Here is a 25,493-nt window from a genome sequence, read left to right as displayed (position 1 = left end):
TTGATATCTGTGTAAAAAAGGCATGAGATAAATGAGAACGAAAAAAATTGTCACTCGTACGTTTGTACACTGCGCAGAATGTGTCTCCTCAGTTAAAATTATGCAAAAAGTGCGCTATTTGGAGGAAGACAGTTCTCACACATAGACCAAAATCTCAGCCGCGTAGAATCTGCTCCAGAGTGAAGGTTTAAATTTCATAAAGTACGATTCCGAAACACATGATAAGTTCAGAATGTCATCCAAGGGCAACAATTCTAAAATACAGGTATCATCATCATCCCCATCATTTTCTCCTTCTTCTTCCCCCTCTTCTTCTAGAAACTGCCATGCTTTGTCGCTGCAATCGTTATCCCCTATTTTGTGCTCTTCGTTTCATTTCTTGATAATTTTCACTATTGCTCCCAATACTTCTTGCCTGTCCCTGTTTTATTTTCCAAAATGTTTCCATCTGTCTGTTAAAAATTTATTGTCTCAATAAATTAATCAATAAAAAGTTTTATTTTCCTTTTTTATGTAGTTTTGGTGAAGTTCCTCTGTTCATCCGTCGGCTTTCACAGCTTCATTGTTACTTTTTCTTTGTGTCCAACTTGTCCTCATGAGCCTTCTACAAATACAGACTCGATAGCTTCTAAGCACTTTCCTTCCTTTTCTGCAACGTTCAGCTTTCACAGCTATTCAAGAACACACTCCGAAGGGTAGTCTTGATAAACTGTGTTTCCTCTCTATGCTTAACTACTTGTTCACGAACAGTTAGCTATACTGAATGAAATCTGCCTTAGCTCTATCATTCTTCTTTTTATTTCCATGCTGCATCAGTTATCTCCAGTGATACAGGTATGTAAATAAAATATGTTTCTCAACTTCGTCTATTTTATTTGTTAGAATTTTGATGTCAGTTCTCTTCCTCATCTTTTATTAAGTTACTATCATCATTTTCGTTCTTTGAATATTAATTTTACGTCTTGACTTTTTCTAATTTGCCAAAAACGTAGAAAATATGCTTCGAATATATTTTTGACTACCAGCTGTTAACGCAACATCATCTGCAGATCTTTTGTTATGAACAGGATTTCGGTTCCTTTGAAACTTCTAATATTTTTTGTCAGAAGATCTTACAGCTCTTTCGTTGAAAAGGCTAAGCAAATAAAGAAGCTGCGTATTTCCTAGGCTTACTCCTTTGTTTAATTTTGGACTTATATTCTTTTTCGTTTATATCTATCTTCAGATGATTTACTATCTTTCCAGTCTATGTGTGTATTTTTGACGGTTCTGAAAAGTATTTTTCAGATACTTTCGTCAACTGCCTTTTCTAGATCAAGAAAGGCTGTAAAGTATTCCTTTTTCATTCTGACAGTCTCGTTATCAATCTTCTGTTATGACGGCTTCCACGTTTTTTTACAACCAATTTATAAATGTAGGTATCGTCGCACAACCTGTTCAATACGCTTTCTGAGGTGCTTGATACAGAGCATACAAGAATCAAGGCGAACTGGCCCTAGGTCTATATTCCAGTTGTCTCCACGAGTCAATAAAGTAACTATACTTCAATGGCATAACACAGTGAACAGGGCCTGAAAAACGGTATTAAAGCCTATGCAATGTCGAAGCAGGCTGTGGGCCAATTACGTTTAGAAAACATTTGTAAAGACCTTCCGATCACTCCATTGAAAAGTAGTTACTGCAGTGCCCATCGTTCGGTATAAATACAGAGAGTAATGACTGCAACTTGTTCAAATCCAACGTGGTTATTAACGTGACTGTTTACTGAAGCGAGAGAATTGTTTTGCTGAAAACACAGGAATGGTTATTGTTTTGTTTTTCCGCAGCCGGAAGAAAAGCACATTTAAAATTTTGTTACACGGAGTTATCTTTTCGCATCTTTATTTGCCGTTCGGTACTAATTAACTCTGAAAACATTTTAAAATAATATCAGCTTGCATATTCAATTTATTTCGAATAAGCCGTAATTACCGAAAATTCTGTAGGTACCGTGCTGCAAGAACGGCTGGCTGCTCCATTTTCCGTTATTCATTTCGGCAAGACAGATTACGTGATAAAACTCGCCTGAAGCCTTGCTTCTGCGTGTAGATGCGCTACGGCCTATCGGGTAAGAATAATACGTTTTTCACAAACATGCATCTTTTCAATTAGTGAAGAAAACAACATTCTGCTTTCAGACAATTTTGTAATTATCAAATTTTGTAGCTCATTCACCACTGTTTCACACATGTAAATCACTGTAATTTTAAGATCTTTAGCGGACTGAAACATTAATATACTTACATTAGCTATTTTGGTATTTCAGGATGAGTATGTACTGACACCATCTGAGTTGCTTCATTGTCTTAAAAATGACGTTTCTACATGTAGTCTCTTCGTAACTAATTTTAGCTCGCATATATATATATATATATATATATATATATATATATATATATATATATATATATAATACAGTTTCCTTCGGTATATAATACAGTTTCATTTGATGAGTGATTTAATTCAGGGATACATAAAAGTGAAGATTTCTACTATTCTGCTTGTTTCAGAGAGAGGATTTTATTTGTTACAGAGGGATGTGCTGTATGCAACGACTTTTCTGCACATCCTTTACTGCGAAAACATAGTTTTTTTTAGTTATGTGCAACACTGCGTTAAAATCACAGGATCGTCATTTAAATTCGGGGAGTGTTGTCTAGTGGTAAAGCAGGAGTCTGAAAACTGGAAGGTCACGGGCTCGAATCAGTTCGGATAACCTTCTGCCTAGGCGACCCATTTCATCTGTGCAAGTTGCCAGGAACAGCACATGGTTTGTATTCGACGTTTAACTGCCGGTCCCCTCCCTCACATTGGATGACTGCGGGACACGCAAGTCGTCGAAGTGTGGTCCAATTGAAGCACTTGCTCCCCGCCGTGGAGCCACGCGTGTGTATTAGTATAGTTATGTACTCACTACGATAATTCGTCTCACCACGTATTTTATGAAAAATTTGTCTGTAGATCTATCCTCGAAGAAAAATTTTTTTCACTTTCACGTGACACTCTTATCACGTACCTATACCTGCAGGCACCGGTAGCCGAAATCGGTTTATTGACTACTATTATTTTGTATTCGAATTTTCGGTTTTTTTCTCCATAGACAAAATGAAATAGTTGTTACGAACTGTCATTTACGATTTCAAACGCATTCTGTATAAAACTGTACATAACGGAAGACAACACTTTATTGGAGTTACAGTTGGAGCAATAGTTTCGATTGGGGAAGGATGACAAAATAATTCTACCACGACTTTTTCGAGGAAATCTTTACTGACAGTTATCATAAGCGATTTAAGGAAACCACAGAAACTTCAACGTAGCCGTGATGGATGTACAAGATCTACAGAACGAGTCTTCTGTAGGTGTGCAAGTTTTTCCTCATATCGTTGATCACTCTTCACTGTAATAAGTGACGAACAAATGTATGCGATTAGGAGCACTTCTCGATAGCTCTAGGATAACTCAAAAGTTTGGAAATTTGCTTGCCATACCACAAAAGTTCTACATCTACCGAAGAAATCCAGTTTCAATTCCGAACAGACCAGAAATAACCAGATCCAGCCTACTTTGTCGAATATAATGTAGAGTAAACTATGGGTAGGCCAACTTACTTATTCTCGTCTAGTGGAACGGTCTTTGTACTTCCGTCAAATTGACGTGTTCTTCATATGCACAGCCTATTCTGAAGTGACTTGTGTTGTGGGTTGGCAAGAGCGACAACCACGTGTTATTAGAGGAAGCCGAAAGGCATGCATTTTAGCTCACGCAGGCTGGCGTGAGGTCTGGAACAGGACAAGGAAATTAGACTTTCGCAAAAAACGTACGTAGCTGCTGGAATACTTAACTTTAATCCATAAATGGTGAACGTTGCTCTTGACGGTACATGTTTTACAGCATCAATAGTAACTGGTAATGGTGCCATGCTAGGTCGTAGAAAATGACGTAGCTGAAGGCTATGCTAACTACCGTCTCGGCAAAAGCGTATTTTGTCAGTGAACCATCGCTAGCAAAGTCGGTTGTACAACTGGGGCGAGTGCTAGGAAGTCTCTCTAGACCTGCCGTGTGGCGGCGCTCGGTCTGCAATCACTGATAGTGGCGACACGCGGGTCCGACGTATACTAACGTACCGCGGCCGATTTAAAGGCTACCACCTAGAAAGCGTGGTGTCTGGCAGTGACACCACATTCCTCCCCCGCAAATCGGCGGACGGTTGTGGCATAAGGCTTCCGCCCGCCGTGGGGAGGACCCCATGTTGACGTATGTGACGAGGTGGGGAGCCTAACAACAGGCGAGGCTGTGCCACCCGCACCCTGCCATTCGGACCGCGGAGAGCTAGGAAACACCTGAAAACCAGCTCCAGGGTGCACGCCAACATGCGGTGTATGCGCCCGTAGCGAGACAGGAGGGCCGAGGGTCGACCTCCATCGGGCCGGGGCACCCGACGGGCGAAGACGACATATGGTCCGGAGCGGCCAAGAGTTCCATGTCGGAGGACAACTGGTCACGGCAAGCGATCGGCGGCGCGTGACCCAGGGAGGCGCCCGGCGGTTGCAGCGACGCGTCCACTGCGGGCGTCGCCGGCGGGAGAACAGGCGGCGGCGGCGGCGGCGCGTCGCCATGGGGCAAACTGGAAAGCAGCGTCGGTAACACCTGGGGCTGAGGCGAGCCAGTACATGGGTCCCCAGGGCGCTAACCGGACGGCACCGTCGCTGAAAGCAGACGGGGAGCGGCAGATCCCGTGCGACGACAGAGGCGCAGCTGATTGAGATGCCGACGCACCTCACCAGAGGCCCCCAAAACCAGATACATCGCGCGGCCGAGGCAGCGAAGAATGCGCCCTTCGAGCCAACGCCGTGAACCTCGATAGTTGCGATAGTAGACAACGTCGCCTGGAGCAAAAGCAGGTGTCTGCTGCTGCACAGGAACCTGATGCTGCGGATGTAGCAAAGACATCAAGGTGCGATGAGGGCGACCGTGGAGCTACTCAGCCGGCGAGCAACCATCTCGGGGCTGATAGCAATACGAGGACAAAAAGAGCAATAACGCGTCCTCCCGAGAATGCGACTCTTTCAACTTCAACATCCGTGACCTGAAAGTCCTGACCAATAGTTCAGCGGCACCGTTTGACTGTGGCGAAAACGCCGCGGACGTCAGATGTTGAATACCATTGGCCTTGCAGAATGACTGAAATTCTGCGGAAGTGAATTGTGTGCCATTGTCGGAAACAATAGTCTGTGGAAGACCTTCAATGCAAAAGATAGCGGATAACGCGTGAATGTTGGCAGCTGACGTCGTGGAAGACATCCGGACAACAAAAGGAAAATTACTGAATGAATCTACCTCAACCAACCATCGAGCATTCCAGAATGGACCAGCAAAATCGATGTGTAAGCGTTGCCAAGGGGAAGTGGCTTTAGGCCATGCAAAGAATATCCGCGGTGGTGCCAATTGTTGTTTGGCACACACCATGCAAGAAGAGCACATATTCGTAATCGCGGCATCGGTTCCGAACCAAGTGCAGTGCTGACGAGCAAGTTGTTTCGTTCTCACTAGACCCCAATGTCCTTGATAGAGAAGCCGTAAGACAGAGGACTGTAACGAACATGGGACAACGACCCTAGACTGATCATTATCACAACGCAACAGTAAAACACCACGTCGTACAAAAAGTCTCTCCTTGTGAGCAACAAATCGGCGAACCAACGGATTCCCGATCCGTGAGTTTGACAAGGGCCATTGCGTAGCAACAAAACGCGGAACAGTAGCAAGGACAGGGTCGGCAGCTGTGGCTGTAGCTACACGACGAAAATCAATCAGAAACGATCCGACCACATCATCGGTTTCCGAATCAATGAACATGCAAGCAAGTTCGGTGGCATCGAATGCTCTATCCTCAGCAACAGGCAAACGGGACAACGCATCAGCGTTTCCGTGCTTAGCAGTGGACCGATACAAGATATCGTAGCGGTACTGCGAGAGGAATATAGACCAGCGAATGAATTTCTGCGCTGTATGTGGAGGTACAGGCTTGGTCGGATGAAAAAGAGATGTCAAAGGTTTGTGGTCTGTGATGATGGTAAAGTGACGACCATACAAGAAGTCATGAACCTTTGTAACACCAATTACGAGAACCAATGCTTCTTTCTCGATCTGTGAATAATTTCTTTGCGCAGACGAGAGCAATTTGGACGCAAAAGCAATAGGGCGATCATGTGAACCATCTTTGTGCGCAAGCACAGCACCGATCCCGAAATCCGATGCATCCACCATCAACAAAAGGGGCTTCCGGGGATCGAATGGCGTAAGGCAAGTATTGGAAATCAACGCCGATTTCAACTGGCAAAAGGCGCGTTCGCATTCCGTCGTCCAGACGAACGGAACACCTTTACGGCGTAAGCGATGAAGCGGAGCTGAAATGGAAGAGACATGTGGCACATATCTGTTATAGTAATTTATTTTTCCCAGCACACTCTGTAGCTGCTTCAAATTCTGCGGCGAAATCAAGTCTTATATGGCACAAAGGTGCGTGGGACTGGGATGTATGCCTTGGGCATTGAGTACATGTCCCAGGTATGGCAAATCACGAGCAAAAAACACACATTTGTCCTTCCGCAAGCGAAGACCATTTTGTCGCAATACCTGAAATAATGTTCTGAGATTGGCTAAATGCTCTTCTTCCGTCTTTCTGGAGATCATAATGTCGTCCAGATAGTTTGCTGCAGTAGGGACCGACGCACGAACAGTTTGCAGATATTGCTGAAACAATGAAGGGGCGGATGCACACCCAAATGGCACTCGTTTGAATCGATACAAACCAAGATGCGTGTTAACTACCAAAACACGCCGGTAGTTGCAAGTACGCATCTGCTAGGTCCAACTTCGAAAAATATTTACCCGGGCACAGTTTGTCAAAAAGATCTGGGCGGGGTAAAGGAAAAGTTGCAATCACTAGTTGTGGATTCACTGTTGCCTTGAAGTCCACACAAAGTCCGGAAGGTTTTGGCCAAATTACTAAGGGTGATGCCAAGAGAGAAGCCTGCACACGTTCAATTACACCTTGTGATTCCAAATCGTGTAATGTTGTTGCGACATCATCACGCAATGTGTGGGGAACATTGCACTCTCTGAAAAATTTTGGCTGCGCGTTTAATTTCAGTTCCAAATGTGCTTTGTACTTCTTAGCACAAACGAGGCCCAGTGCAAAAAGTCTCCAAATTCTTCACATAGACTAGAAACACTGTCTGAAGGCACAGTCCGGTTCACTGTTAGGACCTGATTTACTATAGACAATTTAAACAACTGAAATAAACCGAAACCAAATAAGTTCACTGCGGAAGAAGAACAAAGGATGTAAAATGACACAAGTTTTGTTTGTCCTTTGAATGTTGCAAGAAGGCTGCACTCTCATAACATAGGTATATCTTGACCTGAATAACTAGTTAACTTAACATTTGCAGCACACAACGGAGGTGTACCCAGCTGTCTCACGAGGCTGAGTAACCCTGCATAAAAAGTTCTCGGTTTTCTTGCCGCATCAAATTTGGATAAAATCCCAAGCTGAGTATCCTTGGTTCGAACCTGGCGCGAAGCAAAGGGCCTGGAGTGGTTGTGAGTTTCTGATCTGAGCTTTTTCTGGCAAACACTCTGAACATGTCCGTTTTTGTTACAGAAAAAGCAAATAGCTTAGCGTGACGGGGAATTCTCACGTGAATGTTTAGTAGCGCACCGCGGGCATGATTTTAGAACTGCATTTGCTTGCCGGCGCGGCAGACGTGGCTGAGAGCCTGGCGGCCGCGGTGCGGCTGGGCGCGAGGACTGTTTACTGTTCCGTGCAGCTTGCCCGGTGGGCCGGTTAACCTGACACACGGGTGGCGAAGTTTCAAATGAGTCCTCAGCAAAGTCAAGCGTGTCCTGCCGATCCAGTGTGTCCATCACTTGTTGAAGGGGGGGACTGACTAGTTTCAAAAACTGTTCCCTTATACGAACATAAGGAATGTTCTGTGCAATTGCATCACGTACCATAGTATCTGATTAAGGGAGCCCACATTGACACTCAAAAGAACAATCCCTAGTAAGGCCTTGCAAGGTTGCAACCCACTCCCGATTAGTCTGACCTGACCTACATTTTGTACGAAAGAAGGTATACCGTTTCCAAATTACATTGACTGATTCTGTAAAATATGCATCTAATGCAGACAAAATTTCTTCGTAGGACAGAGTTGCTACGTCACGTCGGGGAAATAGTTTGACAGTCACACGGTACGTTTGTACGCCGACCAATGATAAGAGATAAGGCTGCCGCTCGTTACCTTGAATTCTGTATGCGGCGAGATGGAATCAAAATTGGCGTGACCACTCCGACCAGCTTACCAGTGCAGCATCAAAATCTCGAAAAGTTGGTGCAACTGCGTGTTGTGGCTGCATTAGCGGTGGAGCGGCTGCTGCGGCATCGTTTTGCATCGTACGTTGAACCAGGACGAGCTGTCCAAAGGCATCCAGTAAGGGCTGCGTCTGCTGATTCTGTAAGCAATAAAATTCGGACAGTACATCTGGAGATTGTGGCGAAGCCATTACACAAGTAAATCAGGGCAATATCGATAAGGACGCGGTTTTGCCTCGTCTCCAATGTTGTGGTTAGCAGGAGAGCAAACACTGGGTTACTAGAGGAGGCCGAAAGGCACGCGTTTTAGCTCATACAGGCTGGCGTGAGGTTTGGAACAGGACAAGGAAATTAGACTTTAGAAAACCGGACGTAGCTGGTGGAATACTTAACTTTAATCCTTAATGATGAACGTCGCTCTTGACGGTGCATGATTCACAATATCGATAGTAACTGAATATGGCGCCTTGCTAGGTCGTAACTAATGATGTAGCTGAAGGCTATGCTAAACTATCGTCTCGGCAAATGAGAGCGTATTTTGTCAGTGAACCTTTGCTAGCAAACTCGGTTGTACAACTGGGGCGAGTGCTAGGAAGACTCTCTAGACCTGTCGTGTGGCGGCGCTCGGTCTGCAATCACTGATAGTGACTACCGGACCGCGGCCGATTTAAAAGGTACCACCTAGCAAGTGTGGTGTCTGGCGGTGACACCACAGGCATCCGTACTCAAATACAGACATATGTAAACAGGCAGAATATGGCGCTGAGGCCCATATAAGACAACAAGTGTCAGGCGCAGTTGTTAGATCTGTTACTGTTGTTACAATGGCGGGGTATCAAGATTAAGTGAGTTTGAACGTGCTGTTACAGTCGGCGCTCGAACGATGAGACACAGCATCTCTGAGGTAGCGATGAAGTGGAGATTTTTCCGTACGACCATTGCGCGACTGTACTATGAATATCGGGAATCCGGTAAAACACCAAATCTCTGACTTCGCTGCGGCCCGAAAAAGATCCTACAAGAATGGGACAAGCGACGACGCAAGAGAAACGTTCAACGATTCTCTAACAATTCTTCCGCAAATTACTGCAGATTTCAATGCTGAGCGATCAAAAAGTGTCAGCTTGCGCACCAATGAACGAAACATCATCGATTGGGGCCCGTTTATCCATGATGACTGCACGACATAAAGCTTTACGACTCTGCCGGGGCCCGTCGCTGCCGGCATTGGATCGTTGATGACTGGAAACATGTTGCATGGTCGGACGAGTCTCATTTCAAATTGCATCTAGTGCATTTGACTCTGACAGGTAACACGTAAGTAATCTTCTCGTCTGATCACCTGCAACCAATCATGCTCATTGCGCATTGCGACGGACTTCGGCAATTCCAGCAGGACAGTGCGACGCTCCACACGTCCAGAATTGCTACAGCGGTGCTCCAGGAACACTCTTCTGAGTTTAAATACTTCTGCCGGCCACCAAACTCTCTAGACATGACCATTACTGAGCATATCGGCGATGCCTTGCAACGCACTCTTCAGAAGAGATCTCCATTCCCTCATACTCTTACGGGTTTATGGAGAGCCCTGCAGGATTCATAGTGTCATTTTCCTCCAGCACTACTTCAGACAGTCAAGTCCATTGCACGTCGTGTTGCGGCACTTCTGCTTGCTCGCAGGGGCCTTCAGTGTATTACGTATATTACTTTGTGCAATTAGAGATTAGTAGTTACATCAATGCGCGTCCATTTCCTATAATTGGAATGAAATCTCAACAATGAAAGAGTAGTGCCAGATTTAGTCGACAGTGAGGATGAGAGCTCGACGACATTGTAGACAATGCAAACGAAGAATGATGTTGGTGTCTCTATTGTCAGTGCCTTCTTCGTCATCTGTACCGCAGCTGGTGTAACTGCAGCCGCCTTCATTTGTATTACTATTTTTCATTAACATTTGACCGACCAATACATAGTATTCCCGGCACTCCTCTAGAGACTAATATGTTGTCCTCATTTTCTGTTAATTTTCGGAGCATACAATAGCGAGTTTGTTATTAAAGATTCTCAAAGCTCTACCAAAAATGTGGGCATCATTGCTTAGCCTGGTGGTTCTAGGCTGACAGCATAATGCATATATTTGGTATGTGCGGTAGCGTCGGGAACACCAAGAACCATCATCTGAAAGTTGTAGGCATTGATTGAGGAAGAATGCTGTGACATGCAATAAAAGGAAACATTTTACCATTTCGCACTACAAAACCGTGTAACGTGATTCTTTACACAGCATCACTATGATGCATGACGCATGTGCATGTTAAAATTGGTTGTCGCAGTAATTTGTTATTAACATATTCTCATTAGGGTCGCAATAATTTCCATCGCAGTACTTATGTCTTGAACAAAGTTATTCTATCCCAGTAATATTAGAGCAAAAAATAGCATTCATGCACAAATTACGGAAACCTTTACGAAATCTACATAAGTTTGATGCGAGGTTCGTAATCAGATTTGCTTATTAGTTTCTGGTTCCGGTGACTACAGTACACAGGTATGGGTACAAAACATTAATTGAAACATGAAAACGCAATTATGCTTGCAGTGCATACCGATGCGATGGTCATTTTTTAAATCTGAGTATCAGGTCTCACGTTTGAGGACCGACAGCAAAGCACCGCATACCTCTTGTCGTGTATACTATCGTCGAGTCGCAAATAACATGTTTGTTTTTAAGCCCAGTTGTTGACAGTCAGTATTGTTTGATGTCTTGTATGTCAAAATATGTGAAAGGGGTCGTGTCTCTCAGAATACATTCTATTAGTGTCATCTAAACTTTAAAGTCCTCGTTTGCGCTATAATGAAAGAAAAAAATCTGAGTAACGTACGATAAAATTTTAACATGCATATTGAAGGATACTAAATATTATCTCAAACAGGTGATTTCTTATCTACGTAAACTATTTACGTGATCTAATTTCTTTAGCTCAAAGTGTCAGCTTGTTTATATTTTCTTATCAATGTTTGGGAGAAACTATTGCCGCTGTGAATAATACTTTAACAAGCACTGCAGTTTCCGCCTGTTCGACGTTTTTTCTCGATAGAATTCACGTTACGTTTGCTGCTGGGAAGAAAAATGAAAGACAAAATGAAGGTAATCTGACATCTGTTGGTGTTAAAGCGATCATTTGCAGAATTGTGTACGGATATACATATTCATTCCCTAATTTAAATATATATTAAATAATAACATGAAATATTCATAATATATTATTTTAAGTTCTAGCATTTTCAGGAACATTTTTCATTCTCTTATTTACATATAGCAATATACGCTTCCAAATAACACGGTCACGAGTTGCAGGTCTCAGAAATATACTGCCTTCCATGTGGGAAAATACGTATGTGACACTATATTTGTCAATACCTAATGTACAAATACAGAAGAAATAAATATTACATTATACTCAATAGTTGACAGAATTTGACTAAAATTAGAAATCTGCTCACATATATTGATCGAAACGCCAGTATCTTAAAAAAAAAGTGAAATTTTACACTTATTTAACGTAATCATAAAAACAATGTTTGAGACATATGTTTCACGTTTCAGGTCAATAAATCCATTGTGATGTTAAAGCGTACGCCAGTTACACAGAAAATGAAGGTGTAAATTCCATGACTTAAACATACAAGTTCTGATTTTGTGTGTTTGCGCGATGGTGTTTGACATCATCCGATCTAGCAACCATTATGAAATAAGACACAAAGGGATTAGAGACATTTATGCCGGACGGGCATTCGGAACCAGCTCTCCTGTTTACTAGGCAGTTGGCGAGATGCCCAGTGATCTCTTGAGTGTAGATCCACACTAGGCTCGAACTCTTACGGAAATGGGTGAAATGCCACGAGTAGTACGTTAATGGGCAAAGAACACTACATTAGTAGTATATGGACACGTTGAGAATTTCGGTCTGACGAGAGGCGTGCAAGTGTATTCCGCGCAGTCGCAATGACCTCTGTGTGCGGATGGCTTAGTGATCAGAGCATCTGCCTAGTCAACAACAGACTCGGGTTCCAGTCCTTGTCCGACAAACATTTTCAACTTTCCCTGCGATTTAAAACAACGCCCACTCGCTGCCAATGTCTGTAATTCCTTTGTATCTTAAATCTCAATTAATGAGCCCAATTGTTCACTGCCAAGTTTATGATCACTCTAAAGTATATTTAGGCAAAATAATTTCAAGAAATCAGAATAAAGGAGGCGAAGATTAAAAAATTACCTACTTGTAAGTATTGGTTCATACGTGATACTGTTATCATTCTTAAGTCTCAGTTTGCACTGGAAAAAATTTTTAATCTATAATAATTTTCAATCCATACTAACGGTGTTTCGTTCAGTTTGGTAATTAAAACAGAAGCATGTTTGCCGCCTCCTCAGTAGATGAATTGTTAAGATTCTCAGCGAAAATAAAGGGGAAAAAGTTACGGGAGTATTTAAATTATAAAGTAACAAAATCATGTTCCACGTTTTTCATCATCGCCATAATGATTATAAACGTAGAGTGTCACTTAGAACACATGCCACAGTTTACAACACGTTTCGCCTTGCATATTCACCTGTAGTCTCGTATTGGAATACAGAATTAACTCAGGTGGAAGGGAAAGCACGTTTATCCGTTTGAATATAACGCAACTACTCGCAGACTAGACGGGATGGAAATATTTTAATCTTTGGGGCGTGCACGGAGACATTGAGCTTTTATAAAGGTTGTCTGTTCCGGCCCGTTTGCGCGAGAAGTGTGCAGAACGCTCCCAAATCGTGGTTGTTGTGTGAGGGGGAACGGACCGAGCGCGCCATAGAGAAAGGGAGAGCGAAAATGGCGAATAATTAAACAAACATCTCCTTCCTCCGCGCAAGCGTCGCAGTGAAAAGTGCGTTAGTCAGGAATTTCGGAGCAGTATGCAAACAACAAGGGGACTTGAAGTTTTAATTCTGGCTCGAGTAAAAGCTGTTCTAATGGAACGCTCCGCTGATTACGATTCAAATATTCGTGGCGTTGAAAGCGCAGTGTGCGTTAGCACTTGGACCGGGTTTCTTTCGCCCCACGCCCCTCGCGGAAACCAACCCTCCGGTCCTCCTAAGCTCCGGAAACTGCTGTGAGAAACTGGTGCACCCTTTGTTTCGGGCGCTCGTGGAAAGGCCACCCAGTTCAGACTAATGACAGCAGTCTACTAATTAGTATCGCCAAGCATCATTTTAACGATCTGTCTTAAGGCTGGAGTTCCAGAATTCGGAAATAACTTTGTGTAAAGCCGCATCAGCTCCCATCGCTTAAACATTGATTGAGGTAACGAAAGTCGTGGGTAGAGCTGTACACATTTAGAGATGGTGGTAGTATCGCGTACACAAGATATAAAAAGTCAGTGCATTCGCGGAGCTGTCGTTTGCACTCAGTTTTGTGTTTGAAGTGGAAAGGTTTCCGACGAGATCATGGCGGCACGACGGGAATTAACGCCGAATGGTAGTTGGAGATCGACGAATGAGACGTTCCATTTCAGAAATCGTTAGGGAATTCAATAATCCGAGATCTATAGTATCAAGAATACCAAGTTTCAAGCGTTACCTCCCACCATGGACAACACAGTGGTCGACAGCCTTCACTTAACGACCGATAGCAGCGGCGATTGTATGGAGTTGTCAGTGCTAACAGACAAGCAACACTGCATGAAATAACCCCAAAAGTCAATGTGAGACGCTCGACAAACATTTAAAGTTGGGCAGTGCGCTGAAATTAAGGCTTAACTGGTGTAACCTCCCCACAAAATTTCGTAAGACAATTATTTAATATAAATGGAGCCAAGTGAAACTTTCCCACAAAAATGTTGAAAGACTATAATTTGAATGTTAACAAGAATACAACCTAACGTAATCTCCCAGCAAATAAATTCAATGACAACGATCATTAGACAAAAATTAGCAATCTGACCCAAGTATAAGCTACTTACAAAAGATGAAAGTCGATTCAGTGATAAGAAAATGTCAGTGATAATGATAATTCAATTAAACCGAAATATCGGTCTTTGGCCCTGTGCAAATCAGAATTAAATTCTTACCTCATTGTAACTGCTAGTCACATTTCTGCTTTTATTCTTGCGCACAGCTTGGAGGAACTGCATTGCAAATAATAATATTCCTTTTTTTTGTAATTTAACTGAAATTTGTTTAAGGTAAGTGGAACGAAATTTAGTTCAATAAAATTGCTTTTGAAATCATAATTATTATTGGGGCACTTGTTGGAAATTAATTACAATAAATGAACTTTAAATTATCTGATGATTACCTTAATTAACAATATACCTCATTCAGCATCTTGACCAGTGTTGCCGACAGACTGCATCACACAACCGCACTGGGCTGCTACTACTGACCGACTGCTCTGCATGACGGCTACTACAGAACTGCTCTCAACCACTACTAACAGAGTACTGCACTACATGACGACTACAACCGAACTGCTCGCAACACTCGCGCGGTCAAGCGCAGACTAACCGCGAAAATAGGCTCTCTGGTCAAAGATTTTAACGTGCCTCACCATCGCTGCTATGTTACATACGTGTTTCATAACCCTCCACTGGGGGGGGCAAAAATTTGGCAGCGATGGTGAGTCATTTGGACTTGCCATCGCAAGAAATTTTTACAATTTACAGAATATTCAAATTTAGTACATAAATTAAATGTTGTGCACATGCACTGAGTACAAAACATTTCAGACAAAGACAGGATGTGAGTACAAAACATAGTAGTAAATCAGAAAACTGTATATACAAATTATTTGACAGATAGCAAAGTGCACACGCACTGAAAAAATTCTTTAGCATTTTCAGAACAAATAAACAGAATGGCAGAAAATCGTGTTGATAAGTGACATGAGTGTACTCGCACTGGAGTTGAGAACATATTAGCAATTTACGAAATGTATATACAATTAGTAACAAATGACATAAGTGCATACGTACTGAAGTATTGAATATACAGTATGAGTACGAATCATATTGAAAAATGGGAAAAGTGCACAGGCACTGAAGTTCAGTAGAAAACATATTAACACACAACATAAGTGCACATGCACTGTAGTTCAGAACATATCATTAAAATAAAATAATAAATAAAAATGTATATACAATATAAAAGACAAGAGTGCACATACTGTCCTTGAGAACAAATCGAAAAAATGTCTTAGGCATTTTTGCAATAAATAAACATAATGGCAAAAATCATATCGACAAGTGACATAAGTGTACTCGCACTGGAGTTCAGCGAATCAAAAAAAAAAAAAAATGTATAACCCATGAACATAAATAATGTTAGCAAAAAATGATTTTCACTATGTGACAAGAATCAGGATAGGAAAGGGAAGGATCGCATCATGGTTGTAGCACTTTAGATTGCACACAGCTGTTCTGAAAGTCCATATCTTTCCACAGAAGTACAACACCAAGTGACACAATTTGAAGTTCTTTTCCCATCAGAATTTACCAGTGTAGCCAAGACACTGAACTGTCGTACTAATGTTCCATGTTCTCATTTTGGCAGTACACTAGGTACACCAAACAGTGGGACCATAATAACGTCTTCATTGCTCACGGTGGTGGACAGCATGTCGTGTCAACACCACGCTCTTACAAGGCACACCAACGTAGAATTAGTGCAAAACCAAAGATAGTGCTCCATGATCACTAGGATAGACAGGACAAATGGACATTGCAGTAATTCAGGGTAGTTAGCTCATGAGGTGAAGGACATGAAGTCACATAATATTGACAATTACAGTCTTCATTAGTAGTTCGCGGCATTCATAGCCCAGTGATTGAACATTTCTGTACCAAGTATGTAGTATTACAGAAAAATGTTCATTAATTGTTTTACATAGAATCAGTAACCTTCTTTTCCTAGTTACAAAGCATTATTAAATAATCGCATTCTTTTCCAGTTACAAAGTATGGCATAGTTAATTAATCATTGGTCATTCCAATAGTAATAATCATTAGCCTTCTCCTAATTACAAAGCATTATGAAGCAATCGCATTCTTTTCCAGTTACAAAGTATGGCATCGTTAATTAATTATTTGTCATTTCAATAGTAATAATCATTAGCCTTCTCCTAATTACAAAGCATTATTAAACAATCACATTCTTTCCCAATTATAAAGCATAGTTAATCATTTGTCATTTCAATAGTAAGAATCATATTCTTTTCCAGTTACAAAGTATCAACATTGAAAACAAGAGCCAATTAATGGCATAATTAATAACATAATTCATTGAGTGACATTAATTATTGGCACTCAGTGGCCATCAAGTATTGAATAGAATAAAACATTGTTCATCATTCAGTATTATTCAGATCATTACAAAGTCTTTATTAAAAAGCAGCTAATTACAGTCATAGCATTAATAATCATGGGCATTATAAGTAGTCTCATTACAATAAACAGTGGCAGTTATTAGCCAGTTATAAAGCATTATTTTATATATATATATTTTTGTATCATTACGAAGTCATTACTGAAGTGACATACTATTCAGAGTTGATCAGTATTATTCAGAACTTTCCCAAACTGGTATCACTATTTGGGACAGGTAATACATTTGGGATCGATAATTAATTGCTGAGGCATAACACTATTTGCTTTTGACCTATTGCTGCAAATGGGGATAGGTAACGTCATTCGTCATGAGTCAGCTGTAGCAAGGTTATGTAACAAAGCAGTATATGTGATCACATTTGTAAATGATAAACACAAATGGGTTAAAAAAATGCAAGTACTAGAACAGGTATAATAAGTAACAGGTTTAGTATGTATCATGAAAAACTTCTCCTGGAAAAATTACAAAATGGATTATTGACCTGAAAGAAGAAACGCACACTATGCTGAAAAGTAGTGAACTTCGAATTAACAGGTAGTGAAATGTGTATAAAATGTGTTCCATAGCTGTCCTTTCCAAAACTTTCCGTCATCCTACTATGCAATATAACACCTGCTGTCAAAACAAACTGCAACAAATACTTAAATAACTACGTAGCATAAATACATAACTTCAACATTATCCTCATCTGTAAAGAAAAAACTTCATTATTCATCACTTCATTATTCGTCAGCATTCATTATCATCTGCAAAAAAGTGACTTCATTACTCATTACATAACTATTCCTTATCTCTAGCATAGTTCATCACTAAAACTAAGATGTGTAGTTCTGTCTGACAGCCTGCATCAATCACCTTGTATTCTGAAAGAAAAAATTAGTTAAGACTGCTATTCTACGATGAGTATAGTATATTCTTGTTAATGCTTGTTAATCCTGATCCATTTACTCTTCCTCATAAAGTTATTGCATCTTCTATCGTTTATTCCGTAGGTGAAATTCCCATTTCTGTTGAATTTATTTCTTACACGCATCATTTCTTTCTGAAATTGATGAACAGAAATTAACGTCTTGCATTTAAATCATATACCCACTAAATAATGACTGGTTTATGGTGACATAATTAACCATACAGCATAACATGACAGACAACGTAATATGTCAAAGACATTGACAGTATTCAAAGCCAAAATGTACAGAGAATATCACAATGCAGCAGCAAAAAAAATGTAAAAGTCACGATGTTGAGATGTCATAAGGCCAAAAAAAATGTCAAAGTCGACTGGTGTGTGTTATATCTTAACTATTTCACAGTGCATATAGACAAAACTGGAATACAATCGTACATAAAAAAAAGTGGAAAATGTGCATGGTCTGATGTGTAACGACAAGAAAAGCGACCTGCTAATCTTACCTTGCCGGGCACTTGCCAAGAAAAAATACGATAATCATCAGTAATTAGTCAGGTGAATGTAATTGCATTAGTAAATGGCATCATAGCATGTTACATCATAAAGTGATTTCATTCAATAAACGGTTTAATGTTTGAGATATGGTGATTGCCTTTCGATTTTCTGGTTCTCAAAGTTTCGACGTGTACAACATTGGGGTGAGGGATGCTGCGAATCCGATATGGACCTGCGTATAGAAGTTCAAATTTACTGCACTTACCTTTTAATTTGCTGGATAAATAGTGTGTACGTACTAATATTTTCTGTCCAACGTGAAAGTCGCGGCGTGTACAAACCTGTTTTTGCTGTCTTCTCCGGCGCTCTGCGGCACGTTTGATGTTGTTCAGCGCAATGTCAATTATTTCGTGGTGTCGTAAGCGACGAGATGTAGGAAAATTTACAAATTCTTTAATTTTGTTTGGTGGTTGAACGTTTTTCAGTATAACAGACGGAGATAGCATAGTGGATTCATTTGGAATGGAATTAATTACATCTTGGAATGAGAGTATGTATGTATCCCAATCAATATGTCTTTTGTGGCAGTATATTCGGCACAGCTTACCAATTTCTTTCATTAATCTTTCACAGGGGTTCGAAGAAGCGTGGTACGTGGATATATAGATCGGAGAAATGTTTCTGGCTCCTAACATGCGTGTCCATACGCTACTACGAAATTGAGATCCATTGTCAGAAATTACTTTCATCACATGCCCTACATGAAATAGAAAATGTTTTACAAATGCTTTCGAAACAGTTTTAGCAGTAGCTTTGCGTAACGGAGTGAAGGTAACAAATTTTGAAGTGAGCTCAACAGCGACTAAGATGTAGCAAAAACCTCTATTAGTTCTGGGAATCGGACCAAAAATATCTACTGCGGCCATGTGTCTTAATTTAACAGGTACAATGGGATATAAAGAAGGAATATGTGAAGTGGTGTCTGATTTAGCTTTCTGGCAAATTTTACAAGACGCTAAAACTCGTCGTATACGTTTCTCCATGTTGTTAAAATAACAGTTCTGTCTCAGTATAAGAAAACATTTTCGTGCTCCGTAATGTGCGTAACTTAAATGAGTGTACCAGATTAATTTGTTAACAAGTTCGTCAGGGATGCATAATAACCAATTGTTGCTGTCAGGATGAGAACGGCGAAACAGAATGTCATTGCGTACAGTGTAGTGGTTCCTAATCGTAACATTTTTCCTATCTTGCCAAAGGTGTTTAATTTCTTTCCTCACGTTGTCTTTACTTTGTTCTTGTGCTATGTCCTGTAATGACGATGAAATAAAATTTTCAAATGCTACTTGCTGAATGTACATGACACTGAAATTTGTTTTGCAGAAGTTGGTTGCTACGTCTTGCTGATTGTTGCCGAGAGAACGAGATAGTGCGTCTGCTATAACATTTTGCGTACCGGGAATGTGAACTATTGTAAAATTAAATTCCTGTAAATAAAGTTTCCATCTGCTTAATCTGTCGTGCGTGAATTTGGCCGAAAGTAAAAATTGTATCGCTCTGTGGTCTGTGTAAACTGTGGTATGTCTGCCATAAAGAAAATGCCGAAATCTCGTAAAAGCCCATACAACACATAATGTTTCCAGTTCTGTAACGGAATAATTTCGTTCAGCAGGTGACAAAATGCGGCTTGCAAATGCGAAGTTTTTAATTACTGTCGAACCATCTTCTTCAATTTCCTGGAAAATGTGTACGCCTAAAGCTGTGTTGGAACTGTCGGTAGCAATGGAAAAATTTCTAGTAAGATCTGGGTGCGATAAAAGTGGAGCATTCAACAAAGCATGTTTCAGGTTCACAAATTCAGAATGTGCTTGCTTATCCCAAGACCAAATACTGTTTTTACCTGTTAATTGGCATAATCTGGGTGTGTCCAAAGCAGAGTGATGAATAAATTTACGAAAAAAATTAATTAAGCCCAAAAAACTGCGTAATTGCTTTTTTGTCGTAGGAACAGTAATGTCACGTAGAGCTTGAAGTTTTTCTGGATCAGGTGCAATGCCCTCTACTGAAATTACGTGTCCAAGAAATTTTATAGAAGTTTTGCCAAAATGCGATTTACTGAGATTAACTGTAAGTCCTTGTGCATAGAAAGTTTGCAACAGTTGTTCAAGAATCAGATTGTGTTCAGACCAGTTAGCTTCTGCGATAAGAATGTCGTCTACATACGTCGTAATTCTGTCCTTAAGTTCTGTCGGAAGTATAGTGTTCAAACCGCGAATAAAAGCTGCAGAAGAAATAGTCAAGCCGAATGGTAATTTACAAAATTGATAACAGTCGCCGAAACAGAGAAAAGCTGTATATTTTCTGCAATTTGGATGAAGTTGAATTTGCCAAAATCCCGATTTAAAATCTAATGTGGAATAAATAGCAGTACCGTGAAATTTCTGTAAAAGTTCCTCTAGTGTCTGTGGTCGATCTGTTTCTTTAATAATAATGTCATTAATGTGACGTGAATCAAGTACGAGGCGAAGTGAGCCATCTTTTTTCTTAACAATATGTAGCGGGTTTATGTACGGACTAACTGCTGGTTCTATAATTCCTTGATCAAGCATATCCTGCAATTCTTTTTTAACTTGTTCTCTGTGAATATATGGAATGGGATAATGCTTTGCTTTAAATGTGTCGTGCTGTTTCACTTGAAATTCATACATAAAACCGGACATAGTACCAGGAATGTTGTCGAAAACTGGAGCTTGCTGTAAAAGAATTTTGTGTAATTGCGTTCGTTCGTCGTCTGTAGTTGCACTGCTTTGTCTAACTTTATCGGAAATCATTTGCATTACGTCGTAGTCAAATTCGTCTGGAGTATTATAGTTGTGTACGTACGTATCCGTGAACAATGTGGGATTACAGTCTATGCTACGTGACACGGAAATGACCTCTGTGCGGTTAATTGTTTGTTCTTCCGCAGATAAAGAGTGCTGAAATTCTAAAGCCAATTGTACATTTTGATCCTTTAACATTAAATAAGAATTCTGAAAATCGATAACTGCGTCGTGTTGTACCAGAAAATTCGTACCTAAAATTACGTCTGTTGTCAATAAAGGAACAATCCAAAAATTAGAGTGGAAAGTATGACCTCCAATACAAAATGATAAATGCGTCTGTAATTTAACGTCTACTCCTTTACTCGATACTGCTCCTTTCACTTTTGTTTTGCCTAAAGGTAATGTCGGATAGGTATTCTCTTTGTTGCACTCATTAAAAGTCTCCTCATTTATTACTGATATAGGTGATCCGGAATCAATTACTGCTGAGAATTTTGATGAACCAATTTTAATTTCTATAACAGGATGTGAAATAGTTTTCTGAACAAATGGTCTTTCCTGCAAGAGAGTGTCTCTGATGTCGTCAAAAGTAATTACATTTTCGTGAACAACATTTTGCGTGTCTGAAGTAGTGCTTGTATTATTGGAAGATGCGATCTGTACAGTATCTAGTCAGATTCTATCTGACGTGTTATTATTATTAGGAGGATTCTGTGGCATTTCGACTATTTGAACTGTCCTATTACTTCTTCCAGAGGTATTACGCTCTGGATGGTACCTACTGTCGGGTTCATTCATGAGAATATGTTCTTGTTGATTACTTTGTTGCTGGTAAGACCGACTGTTATTATATGTACGCTGATAATTGTGCTCATCGTTTTTACGTCTGTCGTGATAGTCATTCCTATACGGTGCATTGCGATAGGAATTGAAATATTGTCTTCTTTGTACGTAGTTGTTTCCTTGCTGTCGTGCGTTACTATTTGTTGTATCAGGGACTATACGTGCTCGCGGCGGAACATTAAAGCCTGGTTGACCTTGTGCATTACATTGTTGGTTACGTATGCTAACCGGTTGACTTTCATGCTGTTGCGGTGGAAAATTTCTATTGTTACCATAATGTGCTTCCTGTTGCTGAAAATTTTGACGATGTTGACAATCTGAATTTTGTCTGTGATTTAAGTTCTGGTAGTTATCGTTTCTAAAGCGTCTGTTATCTTTTCTATTGAAATTACGTGTCTGATCATAATTCCTGTACTTTTGTTGACCTTGGTTATTATACGAAAAATTTTTGTTTACAAAAGAATAATCAGATTGTTGTACTTCCAAGAGCTGTAAAAGATCTCTGAATGCTGAAATGTTTTCCTTTTGCTGCCCCGTTAGAAGTGACACTCGTAATGACCGTGGTAATTTGGAAATGCATAATTGTATAAGTGCGGATTCACTGTACGGTTCACTCAGGTATTGGTTTTGTTGTACCATGTGCTCAAAAAATTGCGTGACGCTGGGAAAATTTGTGTTCTCATAATTTGGTAAGCTAATTAACTGATCTTTAATTCCGCGCTGTGTCGTCTTCGACCAGTACGCTGACAGAAAGGCATTCTGGAATTCTTCTACCGAGTAACATTGCCTCGCGATCGGTCTCATACGAGTTGCCGGTTCGCCTTCCAAAAAGCTGCAAATAAATTCAAGTTTATGCGTAACAGGCCAAGTCGGTGGAAGAGCAAAGCTAAATTGTTGAATCCAATCCAGTGGGTGAATCTGCGTTCTATCGTTTTTAAATACTTTAAACTTTCTCACTGACAGAAAATGTTTGTAATCGAAATTATCATCTCTGTATGATGCAACAGGTTCAGGATCGTAAGAGTATCTATTGAACTGTGGTTGTTCGGAATCTAAGTCCCGTACTCTCTGTAGATTACCCAAATTACACGCGTTGCGCGAGTCTGACAAATGTTCGCAAAGTGGCGTCTGTTGTATGTTATTATTAACTGAAATGTTTTTCATCTGTGTTACTTCTTTCTGTAAACTCGACAATTTTCTACGTAACGTGTTGTCAGATGAATCGATCTCATTAATTGTCTGCTGTAAATTTTGAAATTCAGGTGTTTGGTTAAATGAAATCGGTGCAGTATCGTCTGATTTATTATCATTACTACTTTCAATAGCATCAATACGACTGGCTAATTCATCATATTTTTCAGTCAGTATTTTTGCCTGATCATCGGTTTTAGAATCGGACGCATTAATCTGTTTCTGCAACTTACGCGTAGTTTCGCTCAGTTTTTTAACATCAGCTTTAATGACATCGCAATCCTGTGTTAGTTCTAATTGTTCGAATCTGTCTGCCACCGTTTGAATATTTACTGTGTGTGTATCTGTTTTTGATTTAAGATCAGAAATTTCATCCCGTAATTCCGCGTTCAACTGTTCGATGGTATTAATTTTGTCGGACACTGTAGTAATATTATTGTCTACATATGTCTTCGCTTTCGCGAACATTTTACGTTTGTCTTCTTGTCTCTGAGCCGTGATTGTTTCCATGACTTGTCGTATTACTTTGTTTTGATCTTGAATAAATTTGCGGAAACGCGTATCACTGTTCTGTATGTGCTGATTAAAGCGTTCGTCAATCTGAGTGTTCTGTTGGTCGAATTTCGCGTCGATCTTTTCATCCATTGTGCGCGAAAGTTCTGCTGTCATTGCTTTAAACTCGTCGCGTAACTGTGTAGCTTTTTCAGAGCATTGTTTAGCGACTCCGCTAATTTCGTCTCTGAGTGTTTCTGTTGCGGCTGTTTGCATTTCCCTTAATTCTTGCGCAACAGACTTAATTTCTTCGCTATTTTTTCGTGAACAAGCCTCAATTTCCACGCGCAACTGTTCCTTAGTGTCATGACACTGCGCGGCAACGTCTCTAATTTGTTCACTAAGCTGTCTGGAATTGTCGTCTAACTTTTCATTTAAGTATTGTTTGAGTTTTTCGTTATCTTGTTTGAGTTTTTCGTTATCTTGTTTGACCTGTTCACTAAGTTTGTCTTGTTTTTCGTTCTGTTGTTTGAAATTGTTGTCTATTTTCTCTTTAAATTGTTTGTTGTCTTCGCTATTTTGTATCAATATCGCCATAATTTGACCCAATGTAACATTATCTACTCCTTTCTCTGTACCGTTTGACGGTGTATTTTCAAGTGTCGCGTTTTGCGTGACCATTTGGTCATTCTGTAATTTACAAAAACGTTTATCAGTCGAATGTACACTGTCAGACACTATTTCGGAATTGAATAGATCCGTCGTACTTCCAGTACACTGTTCATTTTCACTAGAAAAATTTGTATGTACATTACTTGGATTTTCTAAATCGGGTGTGTTAAGCTCGGCAGCGCTCATTACTATAGACCGCTCCGCGTCATCAATTGTCGTCAAATTAACAGACGAGACAATTGAGTTCGTTTGTTCATCATTAAGGTAAAAGTCATCATTAGTGGTTGGAATGCACTGATTGTTAGTGAACGCAGGATTGTCATCATTACACTGCGTGTCACAAGTCCTATCGGTAAAGTTGTTTGAGTCGGTAATTTCATTCATAATACCTCGCGATACACTATTCACAGTCTTTCGCGGCATTTTTACAATAGTCACAATTTTTCACAAAATAAATAAGCACAATGCAAAAGCAACACACAAATACAACAGAGCAACGAATTGCCGTTGACCTGTAGAAAGAAAGTCACAAGATTAGTAAAAGCGTTGCGCCAAATCCTAATTATATCTAAGCAAATAAGAGCAGATTTCTGACTGTTTTTCAAAAGACTCTCAACGAAATACGATCCTGGACTGGGTGTCGCCAAGTGTAACCTCCCCACAAAATTTCGTAAGACAATTATTTAATATAAATGGAGCCAAGTGAAACTTTCCCACAAAAATGTTGAAAGACTATAATTTGAATGTTAACAAGAATACAACCTAACGTAATCTCCCAGCAAATAAATTCAATGACAACGATCATTAGACAAAAATTAGCAATCTGACCCAAGTATAAGCTACTTACAAAAGATGAAAGTCGATTCAGTGATAAGAAAATGTCAGTGATAATGATAATTCAATTAAACCGAAATATCGGTCTTTGGCCCTGTGCAAATCAGAATTAAATTCTTACCTCATTGTAACTGCTAGTCACATTTCTGCTCTTATTCTTGCGCACAGCTTGGAGGAACTGCATTGCAAATAATAATATTCCTTTTTTTTGTAATTTAACTGAAATTTGTTTAAGGGAAGTGGAACGAAATGTAGTTCAATAAAATTGCTTTTGAAATCATAATTATTATTGGGGCACTTGTTGGAAATTAATTACAATAAATGAACTTTAAATTATCTGATGATTACCTTAATTAACAATATACCTCATTCAGCATCTTGACCAGT

This window comes from Schistocerca cancellata, chromosome 6 (genome assembly GCF_023864275.1).
Source record: "Schistocerca cancellata isolate TAMUIC-IGC-003103 chromosome 6, iqSchCanc2.1, whole genome shotgun sequence".
NCBI classification, from domain to species: Eukaryota; Metazoa; Arthropoda; class Insecta; order Orthoptera; family Acrididae; genus Schistocerca; species Schistocerca cancellata.
This window is presented reverse-complemented; position numbering follows the sequence as displayed.